The 11,220-nt window shown below is 45.3% G+C and overlaps 1 protein-coding gene across 1 annotated transcript in view; it reads right to left on the bottom strand.

The window, feature by feature from the left end:
• The window catches only part of Asip (agouti signaling protein), a 22,178-nt gene extending 12,167 nt beyond the window's left edge, over window positions 1-10,011 (bottom strand). The window contains exon 1 of the mRNA XM_021195010.1: window positions 9,902-10,011. The gene's annotated coding sequence lies outside the window, so the exon portion shown is untranslated. The remainder of the gene's footprint in view (window positions 1-9,901) is intronic.
• Between the last annotated feature and the right edge of the window lie 1,209 nt (window positions 10,012-11,220).

The following is an 11,220-nucleotide window of genomic DNA, read 5'->3' as shown; positions in this document are numbered from 1 at the left end:
CATCATGACTAGTTAGTACAATGTCTGCATCATGACTAGTTAGTACAATGCCTGCATCATGACTAGTTAGTACAATATCTACATCATGAATGGTACAACATTTTGAAACTTTTTCTGTTATCCTAGGCTGCATAGAGTTGACTAAGATTTAGTCTAATAAAACTTAAACTTAGAATAAAAATCAATATTGAATTATTGTAAAATATTTTAATTAGTTCCATGAAGTTAAATGTATATTTTAAAGTTTATCCTGTAGCTCCAATATCTTCCCAAACCAAGTTTATGTTTAACTTTGGCCTCTAAGTGTGCCAAAGAAAACCCCCATCCCGTAAATAGCAGAACTGTGGTATCAGAGGGTATTACTCAGGACAAATGGATGGCTATCAGGTGTGAGGTCAGGAAACACCCTGGCCAGGAGCCAGTGTGACTTTCTTGAGTTCATTGCCATAATGATGCTGTTCACATGTGTACTGTGAATTTCTGCAAGGAGGTGGACGAGTGACTGGGAAATCAGAGTTAGAAAAGGAGAAGAAGGATTTCGGGGAAGAAGAACTGAGACCCAGGGACAGAGCTCATGAGACTGAACATGTGTGATGAGGTTGAGTCAATAGTTTAATCTAATATCACATCCAAGGATCAGAGGGACTGATGAGCAAGAGGTAATGGATAATGGTGTTGGCTGTTGGGGGGCCTGGGCATCCACACCTTAGCCAAAGCCCATGCGTGTCACTTACTCCGAACAGCTGAAAGGTCCTTGTCAGCAGAGCGGTTGCAGACACTGAACCTGTGGGCGGGGAGTGGAGAAACCTGACTAAGTCAGATGCCCAAAAGAACTCAGGACGCACAATGAGTGATAAAGTAAAAAAGGACAAGGGCAGTTCTCCTGGTAGATTTAGAGACTTGGGCTGAGTTTTTGAAAGATAAAGCCTCAGAATAATTCATTATATTTGGGCGTTGGGGGAAGGTTAAATAATACAGAAGTAGATAACAGACGTGCCTAGGACCCTGAGGTCACACACTTTTTAGAATTTATAATTTTGTGGATTTTTGAAAAACAGTTATCACCTATATATTATGTTGAACCACATATAAGGGGTCTAGGTGTACCCACTTAAACAGTATTGAGAGTTGAACAGATAGAATTTGGAAGGCAGAGGCAAGAGGATTACCCAAGTGTTCAAAGCCAGCTTGGTCTGCATAGTGAGTTCTAGGCCAGACTCTGTCTCAAAAAAAAATTGGTGTTTCCGCAGCAGAAAAAAATGGAATATTTGTAACAAGCAAGATAAAGACTTTGAATTTAATCTCTTTGATTCAGAACAGACTTTGTTGTCAAATGAATTCAGGTAAAGTCAGATTTGTTTGTTTGTTTGTTTGTTTGTTTTTCGAGGCAGGGTTTCTCTGTATAGCCCTGGCTGTCCTGGAACTCACTCTGTAGACCAGGCTGGCTTTGAACTCAGAAATCTGCCTGCCTCTGCCTCCCAAGTGCTGGGATAAAAGGCATGAGCCACCACACCCGGCTAAAGTCAGATTTTGATGGGAAATGAGCTCCCAAAGGTGAGAGAGGAGGTGCAGGCTTCAGAATCCAGGGTTCTGCAACTATATGTAAAGATTCATGGTTCTGTACTAGCCCTCATGTATGTTAGTATTGGACAGTGATGTGCCCACTGCTGTACCACAGGGCAGCAGGCTGAAAACGACTAACAACACTTCGGCTTCTCAGAGACGACTCGGTCATGGTGCCTTCCTCTTGAAGACAAGGGTTTCCCCTCTGAGAATAAGCCTGATTTCTGGAAATAGATAATGATTTGCAGACTATTCTGGTAAAAATAGCAGTGTCTTTGCTAAAGAATGAGGTGTGGCCTAAAGCATGGAGTTTTTAATTATAGAAATAACTATAATTTGTAGCTGATGAAACCAAAATTGTGACAGTCAAGCTAAGTGCTTTTCCCCAAAGCTGTAAAGCTTGAGAAATCATAAATTTGCTCAAATGTTGCAAGTTGCTTAAAATATCTTTGGGTTTCAGACACATCTTTAGAGGCAACTTAGTAATCATACAAGAAAACGGGCCATATTAACCAGGAGTGGTGATAGCCTGTAATCACAACGGAGGGTGTGTTGCCCAGCCCAGGCTAGACAGCAGGGTGAGAGCTACAGAGGACTTTTTGTCTTGGGGCCTGGGGGTTGGGGTACAGTAGTAAAGTCCCTCCTGTGCAGAGGGAGGACCTGATCCCTGCACCCTGTAAAAAGCCAGTTGTGGGGCCTGTGCCTGTGATCCCAGTGCTGGGGAGATGAAGAGAGTTGAATCCCTTGGGTTGGCTGGGCATCTAGTCAAATCTGTGAGATCTGAGTTCAGGGCGAAACCATGTCTTCAAAAAAAAAAAAAATTAAGGTAGACAGTGATAGAGGAAGAAACCAGACATTGACTTCTAGAGTCTGCAAGCACCAGCACGCATGCACACACACACACACACACACACACACACACACACAGACGCGTGAACTCAAATTGCACTATTATGACACTAATAATTTAAAGCTACAGAGAACACACACTCCTGAAGAACTAAGCAATCCAAGGGAAGGGCCTGAGATAATAATAAATTCAGATGAATAAGCTTGAAGTAATTAGACACTAACAAGTATGGAAGACAAAGATGATTCAATGTGAAGTCGCTTAGCATCTGTGGATTGGGGGATACAGCAAACGAAAAGACACCATAACGGAAGAAAAACGAAGCACGCTTACCCTACTGGCAAGGCAAGGGGGTTGTAGCTTCACGTTGCTTACCCCTAAGGAGGCTCCAGCCTGCTCAGGTAGCAAAGGAATGGGGGAGGGGAAAAACAGATCAAGATCAGTCCACATCCGTCAGAATAGGCTGTCGTCAGGCATGAGCTGATGTGCAATTGCAGAATCATGTCTACAGTTATGGCTTTGTGCATGGACGAGGGCAGAGCTCTGCACATCTGCCCTAGAACCTTCCAGTTTGCCACTGAGACCCTTTCTACCTTGTTGAGGATGTCATGGCTATTATCTGTCTCCATCTCTAAGTTCTGCCTTTTCCCCTCTGGAGTCTGCTCAAGTTCTCTAGCTCCTCTGGGTTCTCGGCTTTTGTGGACAGGAGTACTCTGTCTTTCCTGAGATTCCCATGGAGTGCCAGCCCACTTACATTGTTTGAAATCCTGCTACTTAGTGATTCAAGTCACAGAAGATCCAAGCTGTTCTAGCTAATGTGTTACCAGGCAAGTACCTTACCACTGAGCTCTGCGTCCAGGATAAAGTGGAATTCAAAATATCCACCTTTACTGACCCAGTTGCCACAGCGTGCGTGTCTTATGGGTCCCTGAGGTGATAGAACAGATGACCTGGGACGCAGTTAAGCTGGAAGCAGTTTGTTTCTGGATTACTTTTCTCTTTTCCCAAGGGCAGTCTCCAGTGGAATGCTGTCAGGAGGATACATTCTGCGGAGGTTGGGAAGGGGACATTTAAGAGAAGAGGGGACTGACAAAAAGGAGAATCTCTGGCCACTTCTCAAGACTGCCTCCTTAGGAGCAGGTCTGAAGAGCGACAATTTAAGGCGTGGAGCCCAGTGTTCTGAGGGATTTTTAAAACCAGCCTAAGTCAAGGCCAGCTAAGCGTGAGAAATTTGTTGACATCTGAGCTTGTAATTTTGCTGTCATTGGTTAGCCCAATCCTACAAGTTACAGCTGAGCGACAAACCAAAAGCTTATAACTACCTGTGTGAAAACTGGATGTGCCGGTACACATCTGTTACCCTGGTACTTTGGGAGGCAGAAACAAGAGGATGCCTGGGATTCCTGTTCAGTGTCTCAAAGATCCGAGGGAGAGAGAGAAAGAGAGAGAGAGAGAGAGAGAGAGAGAGAGAGAGAGAGAGAGAGAGAGAGAGATATGATGTGAGTGTCTGGCCTCCACACACATGTGCACACACACACACCTGCACACATGTGCACATGCTTGACACACATACACATCATTTTTAAAGAGAGCTGTTCACATAAAAATATAGGGTAGAGATAACATTTTCCTCATACTACTTAAGATTATACAATTTGGAAGCACTCTCTTTGCTGAAATTCACACAAATACTTAATTGATCTACCTTAATTGATCTGGAGAGCCTCACCATCGCAATGAGACAATAACAAGAAGTAAAGTTGTGAGGACAGTGGGCTGGAGAGATGGCCCCCCAACTCAGAACACCTGCTGCTCTCGCCGAGGACCCAGCTTCAGTTCCCAGCATCTGTGTGACAGCTCCCAGCAGTTCTTAACTCTAGTTCGAGGGAATCGGATGCCCTCTTCTGAGAGCAGGCACCAGGCACCAGGCCTCCTCAGGCACCAGGCACACCCATCATAAACAGACATATATGCAGGTGAGACACTCATGTACATAAAATAAAAGAAAATTAGAAAAATCTTTCTTAAAACGAAAAGAAAATGTCCTCATGTCATGCTAGGGAGATAGCTTGGTGGGGGAAGTGCTCTCAGATCACTCACGGGCATCCAGGTGAAAGAAAAACGGAAAACAGCTAGGGTTGACCTCTTGATCCCCTTGCAAGTGCTGGATTGCAGGTACCACCTAGCTGGGTTGCTACTGTCCCTGAAATAAAATTCTCATCTCCTATAATGTCTTACTACTTTCTTTGAGTTCATTTGATAGAGTCCCATTCATGTTACAGACATCTGGTACTTTCCATTGCTGGGGTATACCAATCTCTCAAAGCTTTGCCCTTGAGAGCCCTTAGTGTTCTCTTCCTGGCACTGAGTTTGACTCCTCCACCCCTTTACATGGCTGGATCACTGGCCAACTCTGGTACCCTTACCATCTCCTTCTTTGACTATTTACTATAAAGTGTCCTTCTTTCTCATTCCCTTCCATTCCTCCTTTGCCCTGCTCACTAAAGGTTGAACACCAGGCTTCACACAGTCTAGGTAAGCCCTAGATCACTGAACCCTAATAACCAAGGAGGCATCTCCCTCTTTTGTTTTGCATGGTTTTGTTTTGAGGTGGAGCCTCCCTCTATCCTAGGTTGACCTGGAACTCATTTGGTAGTCTAGGCTGCCCTTAAACTCACAGCCATCTTCCGACCTCAGCCTCCCAAGAGCTGAGATTTTAGGCAGGAACCACTGCCAGCAACTTAGCTTGTTTTGTAAATCATGGTGACCTGAAACTGGATATGTACCCAAGTGTAATCAGGAAGCCCTAATCGTCCTGCCTCTATCTCTCAAGTGCTGGGACTATAGGACTGTACCACCATACCCAGCTGATGCAATATTGGGGGATCAAACCCAGGGCTTCCTGCATTCTCAACACGTTCTACCATTGACTGACACCCCCAGCTTCAAGAGACATGTTTTAAATAAGCTCCAGGGTGATTGTAATTTGTGAGAAACACTGATTTGGTTTCTTCACCAAGGTTCGACAGATAAGGAAATGGAGGTGCAGAGTAGGAAGGAGGGTAGAAACATAGGCGTCCAGATCGGGGTAGTGTGTGTGCTCTCGTTATAAGAAAACTCAAACTATTTACTCAAAAACAAAACAGGACCGTGAATCGTAGTAGCTGCCATACGCTGAGAGCCTGCTACCCGGCAGGGTCTATTGTAAGTAATTATACGCATTTAACCCTCTTTAAAAGGCATAGCTAGCGCTTGGGGTGGGAGTGATAACTCAGCAGCTAAGAATATTTAGTGCTGTTGCAGGGGACCAGGTTCAGTTCCCAGCACCCACAATTATATAAAACTTCAGGTCCAGGGACCCAACACCCTCCTATGGCCTCTGAGGATGCCTGTGCATGTGTAGTGTACACACACACACACACACACACACACACAGCTACAGATCGGGGCTACAGGAGATGAAAATGGCTCAGTGGGTAAAGACACTTTCCATGTGAGCAAAGACCTGTGTTTGATCCCTGAAACCCATGCGCAAAGCTGGATGCTGTGTTGACCCATCTGCAACCCCGGCACTCCTATAGAGGGATTGGGGTCAGACAGAATTAGCCAAGGCTGGGGGGGGGGGGGCAACAAGCCTGGAGAACAATGCAGTGGCAGGAACAAGAGAGGCCCTGCCTCCACAAGGCAGAAGGCGAGAACCAACTCCCAAAGTTAGCCTTGGATCTCCACTCTCGCGTGCCACACTCTCTCATGCACATTTAAAAGTAAGCAAAAAAATGTAAAAGCTACCTATCACATGGTGGAAACGGAAACTCCGTGCACAAGGTTACCAGAGCATCACAGCAGAGGACGAAGTCAATATTAAATCTGACTCCAGAGCTACGATATTAGCTCCGCCCTTTTCCTGAAGTGAAAGGGAAGGAGGAAGATCACCAGCCCAAGAAAAGATGTTCCTCATCTGCATGCAATCCCGGCACCTGGGGGTGGGGGTGGGGTAGGCAAGAGGCTCACGACTTTGAAGCCATTATGAGCTACACAGTAAGACTGCCTCAAACAAGACAAAAAGACAAAAACAATCTCCCACAGCAGAACAAAGCAAGCTGTCAAAGAACCTGCAATCCCAGCATTCTCCGCGGGAGAAGGCTGTATATAGTTCAAAGACATCCTTGGCCGTGTGTGACTCTGTCTCAAAGATGAGAACCAGAACAACCAAAACCTCTCCAGGCTGTAGTTTGCTGTCCTGGCCACATCCAACTTGTTATGGAAGAAATTAAAACAAAACAAAACCAGAACAGCCGCTCTCTTCTGGAGGCCTGCATTTAGGATTCCTTCAGCTCTATCCACACAGGGGACGCTGTCTGTCAGATGACTGAGGAGGTGCCAGGAAAAGAAGAGTCCCTCTCGCTGCCTATGGGCTCTCAGGGATGGGGCTCCCCTTCTGAGAAGCAAGCTTCTCTGGCCCCCTCCCTCATCAGGGACTAGACTGAGTCAGAAATATGTCTGCCGGTTGAGAGGCCAAATCTGAAGTCCGCAGAGTCGGCCAGCTCATTTTTCATAAGGAGAGAGAGTCTGGGAAGTCTGTAGGTCGGAAGGGGCTGACTGAGGGAAGTCCCCCCCTCCCTCTCTCTCTGTCTTCCCAAGACTTTCTTCCTGACCAAATTTCAGGACTCTGGACCTGGTCTTAGCAGGGCTTTGATCTTGACCTCTGGTCTTACCTAACCCAGGTTTAGAAAGAGTCCTGTCAAGTCAGTTTAGCAACCTCCCACTGTCTGACACCTAAGCTCCTAACCCCCTTGCCTGCCTTTAGCAAATATTCCGTTATGTTAACACGAATCTCCTTACAGTTGGTGTTTCCTCTAAGGAAGTGGTTCTCAACCTTCCTAATGCTGCAGACCTTTATAATACAGTTTCTGAGGTTGTGGTGACCCCCAACCATCAAATTATTTAATTGTTACTTTACAACTGTAATTCCTCAATTGTTATGAATCCTAATGTAAATATCTGTGTTTTCCGATGTTCTTAGGTGACTCCTGTGAAGGGGTCACTAGATCCCCAAAGAGGCTGAGACTCGGGTTGAGAACGGATGCTCCAGGCGGTTTTAACCCATGGTCTCATTATCTTCCTGACTCTGTTTTATTTAGTTGCTGTTGCTGTATTCAGAGTTGAGCACAGTTTCTCTCTTCTATATCAGCACTTTTTTCTTTAGTACTGGGGAGTGAACCTAGGACCTTGCGCATGATAGGCAAGTACTCTACTTCCACATTACATCCTCAGATCTCTTTTAAATTTATTTTCAGACAGGGCTTCTTAATCAGTTGCTTAGACAGGACTTGAACTCATTCTGTAGCCCAGGCTGGCCTTGAATTCATAAACCTCTTGTCTTAGCTTCCTGAATATCTAGAATTATAGGCCTTAGCCACCAGGAAGTCTGAAATACTGTTGAGTAAACTATTTCTTACCAGGATATATTTTTAACAATACTAAAATTATTTATGGTCTTGAGCAATATCTCTATGTCTGGACTAAACTGACTAATCTAATCCTTGTGCCTAACAGATGCCAAGAGAATGGCGTGCCGGCGGGCGCTGTGATTATTTGAGAACACAGGCTAAGTAGCAGGCTCTAATCAGAGAGGGCGTTCAGCAGGGTGGAAGCACACCGAATGCCCTTGCTGCCTTCGAGTCAAAGGCAGCTGACATAGCCTGCTGGATCACACATTAATCAAACCCCATGCCCCTTACCCAGAAAAAGAATGACGCCTACCATGTCGCTCTAGTCACATATGGCCCTCTTCCCATCTTCTATTATGGGGTACAGTCACATGGTAACTCAGCCTGTTTCCCCCAAATGCAAGATCTCACTTTCCCTCAGAAACCTTTAAGGGAAGATGCCGAGTCAGGTGATAGCTGACACTTTTACACTAGGAGGTAGAGGCAGGTAGATCTCTGTGAGTTGAAGGCCATACTGGTCTATATAGTGAGTTCCAGGCTAGCCAGGGCTACACAGGGGCACCCTGTCTCAAACACCACACATACACACACAAGAAGAACAGCCCCTTGCGTTAGCAACACTGAAGATTCTTATTTAAGATGCTGCTATACTGATTGTTTCAGCATTATCAAACCTCTTGCCTGAAGACAATTTGACTCAGCACCTCTCTCTTGAATCCTGGCTCCTCTCCCTTCTCAAAATGTAGCAGCGATGTTGTAAAACATCTATTTGGCTTCCTGCATACAACTCTTGGGTTTTGGAAACTGCAGAAAGAAGCATCATTTTGTAAGCAGAGTGCGGGCTGGTTAGGGAGGGGCTAAGACAGAAGTCATGCGTTGGATCTTTTGGTCATATGCCCTTCCTCCAGGGGACAGCAGCTAAAGGAGAAGTTGGCCAAGTAATCAGTTTATCCATCATACTGATGTAACAAATGCCCCAAAGAACAAGGTGCAGAGAACAGCTGGACAGCTGATCACACAGGTTCCTGGAAGGTGGTACACCAGGAGAGCGTTGGCAGCTGTGTGTCTTCCCAAGTCTTCCCCCAAAGCAAATAGTGGAAAAAATATCCAATGTCATTGAGACACAGCAGACTCATCCACAGTTGCAGACATCACTCAAGCTTCCATCTAATGGGCATTTAGTCTAACTGTGTATTAAGTCTAAAAATATTCAACATATATAAAGGCAGAGGCAGGTTGCAATAAATGACATTTGGGTGATTGGCTTTTAATGTAATGAGTACAAGTGAACTAATTTACTCAGACAGATCGATTCCTAAGTGCTAAATTTTGCTCTGTATGAATGGGTTGAACACAGATCCTACAAGCAACTCTTTGAAGAAAATCTAAAGCAACATTCCAATGTGACTCTGGGTCAAAGTTGACACCAAGGAGTACTTCTTAGAATACTATGCCTTTTATGGTTTTACTGCTAGGGAATGGCAAAAGCAGGGTAAAGAGAACTGGGGTGGGGAGGGGAGGGGATAATTGGCTAGTCAGCAAAATGTTGCTTGCATCCTTAGTGCTAATCTCTTAACAGCTCTTACCTCCATCTGTGAATCAAATAGATCCCCCAAGGACCAAGGAAGAAGTTCTTCCCTCATCTGGAAGCAAAGTTGCCAACTGAATTCCTATGCATCCCACCAAAGAGTAAAGGCCAGCTAAACAAGGAAGCTTGCCACCTGTCGTTTGCTACTTAAAATGTAAGAAAAAGAAAACAACTGGTCATTCTATAAACATTATTCCAAACTTCACTCTGTCTCAAGCACAAGATGCTCGTAGATCCACATTGAAAAGAGGTGAGAAGCAGCAAGCAGAAGAGGAAAGCATATTCTACAGTGCAGCTCAAGTAAGGACCAGTGTTTGTGTTATAGCCGGACCTCCTGCAGCCCAGGTTACCTCCCACAGCCCAGGCTACCTGAAAGGGAACCACACAGAAGGAGAAGGAGCTAGAACCCCAAAGTCAACAGAACAAAGACAACCGGTTCCTCCTACTTACAGCACGAGTGACTCTACTCCGAATCTGCTCCCCTAAGGGAAGCCAGGCCAGAATGTCTTCCCTGTCCTTGAATGGCAGAGGCAAGGAGCATTGGTGTGAGACATTTTAAAGACCCCCAGAAGTCTGATGGTAGCTGCCTTCCCCATCTTACCCCTTTGCTTTCAGACTCATCCCAGAGGCCACAAGTTTTGTGGTCTGCGCTCCCTATATTTCTCCCGAGTCTTAGGAACCGAAATTGGTGTTGACATGGAGGTTAGGGGAGAATGGAAGAGAAGGGGATGCACTGAGGTTACTCCATAGGAAGAGTTAATGAGGATTTAATTCAGAATTAACCCCAGAGGACACAGAGAAACCTAGGCCTAGTAACTTGACCTGGAAAAACAAATCCCACCAAGGCACGGCTTAATTGAGCTTCCCTGGGAGAGTCTGGGTGGGCTAAGGAACAGTTGGTACAGAAACTAAGCCAACTGGGTAGGCAGATGGCTGAGGCCTGGCCTGCCCGATTGGTAGACTCTCTTAGGGGATTACCAATACTGGCCTCATAATTTTCAAATTTCTCAAATTTTCACCACCGGAAGGAGTGGCTCCCGTGCTGACTCCGAAGGACTAGGCTGCGGCTCTCCACTCTTCTCTGGGTTTTTCCTTGAACAAGCTAAAATTTATAAGGTCGAAATTTATGATCCTCTGGATGACGTGAATCTTGTTTGTTTGTTTGTTGAGACAGTGTCTTATGTAGCTCAGGCTAGACCAAGGGTGGCTTTCACTCCAGATTCTCCTGCTCCTGCTTTTATCTCCCATGTGCTGGGATTACAGGCATTAGCACAGGATAGATGTGGACTACAAATATATATATTTTTGAAAGTTTGAGGTAATTTGTCAGGAGCCTAGAATAAAAAATTCACATAAACTTAAAAATGGAGTTTTGAAAAAGGACATGAAACTCTTCCCCTGACACCCCCCCCCCCCCGTGTATCTGTGCACATACACAGACATTCATGAAGACGGCGACTTCATATACTTTGGGTTTTTCATTTTTCACCTGCATGCTCATGGTTGATCTGAGAGCACCTCCCCCACCAAGCTATCTCCCTAACATGACATCAGGATTTTTTCTTTTTTTTAAAAAAGATTTTCCTAATTTTCTTTTATTTTATGTACATGAGTGTCTCACCTGCATATATGTCTGTTTATGATGGGTGTGCCTGGTGCCTGAGGAGTTCAGAAGAGGGCATCCGATTCCCTCGAACTAGAGTTAAGAATTGCTGGGAGCTGTCACACAGATGCTGGGAACTGAAGCTGGGTCCTCGGCGAGAGCAGCA

This window comes from Mus pahari, chromosome 3, assembly GCF_900095145.1.
Source record: "Mus pahari chromosome 3, PAHARI_EIJ_v1.1, whole genome shotgun sequence".
Classification (NCBI taxonomy): domain Eukaryota; kingdom Metazoa; phylum Chordata; class Mammalia; order Rodentia; family Muridae; genus Mus; species Mus pahari.
The sequence above is the reverse complement of the archived record's forward strand: the minus strand, read 5'-3'. Positions and strand labels throughout refer to the sequence as shown.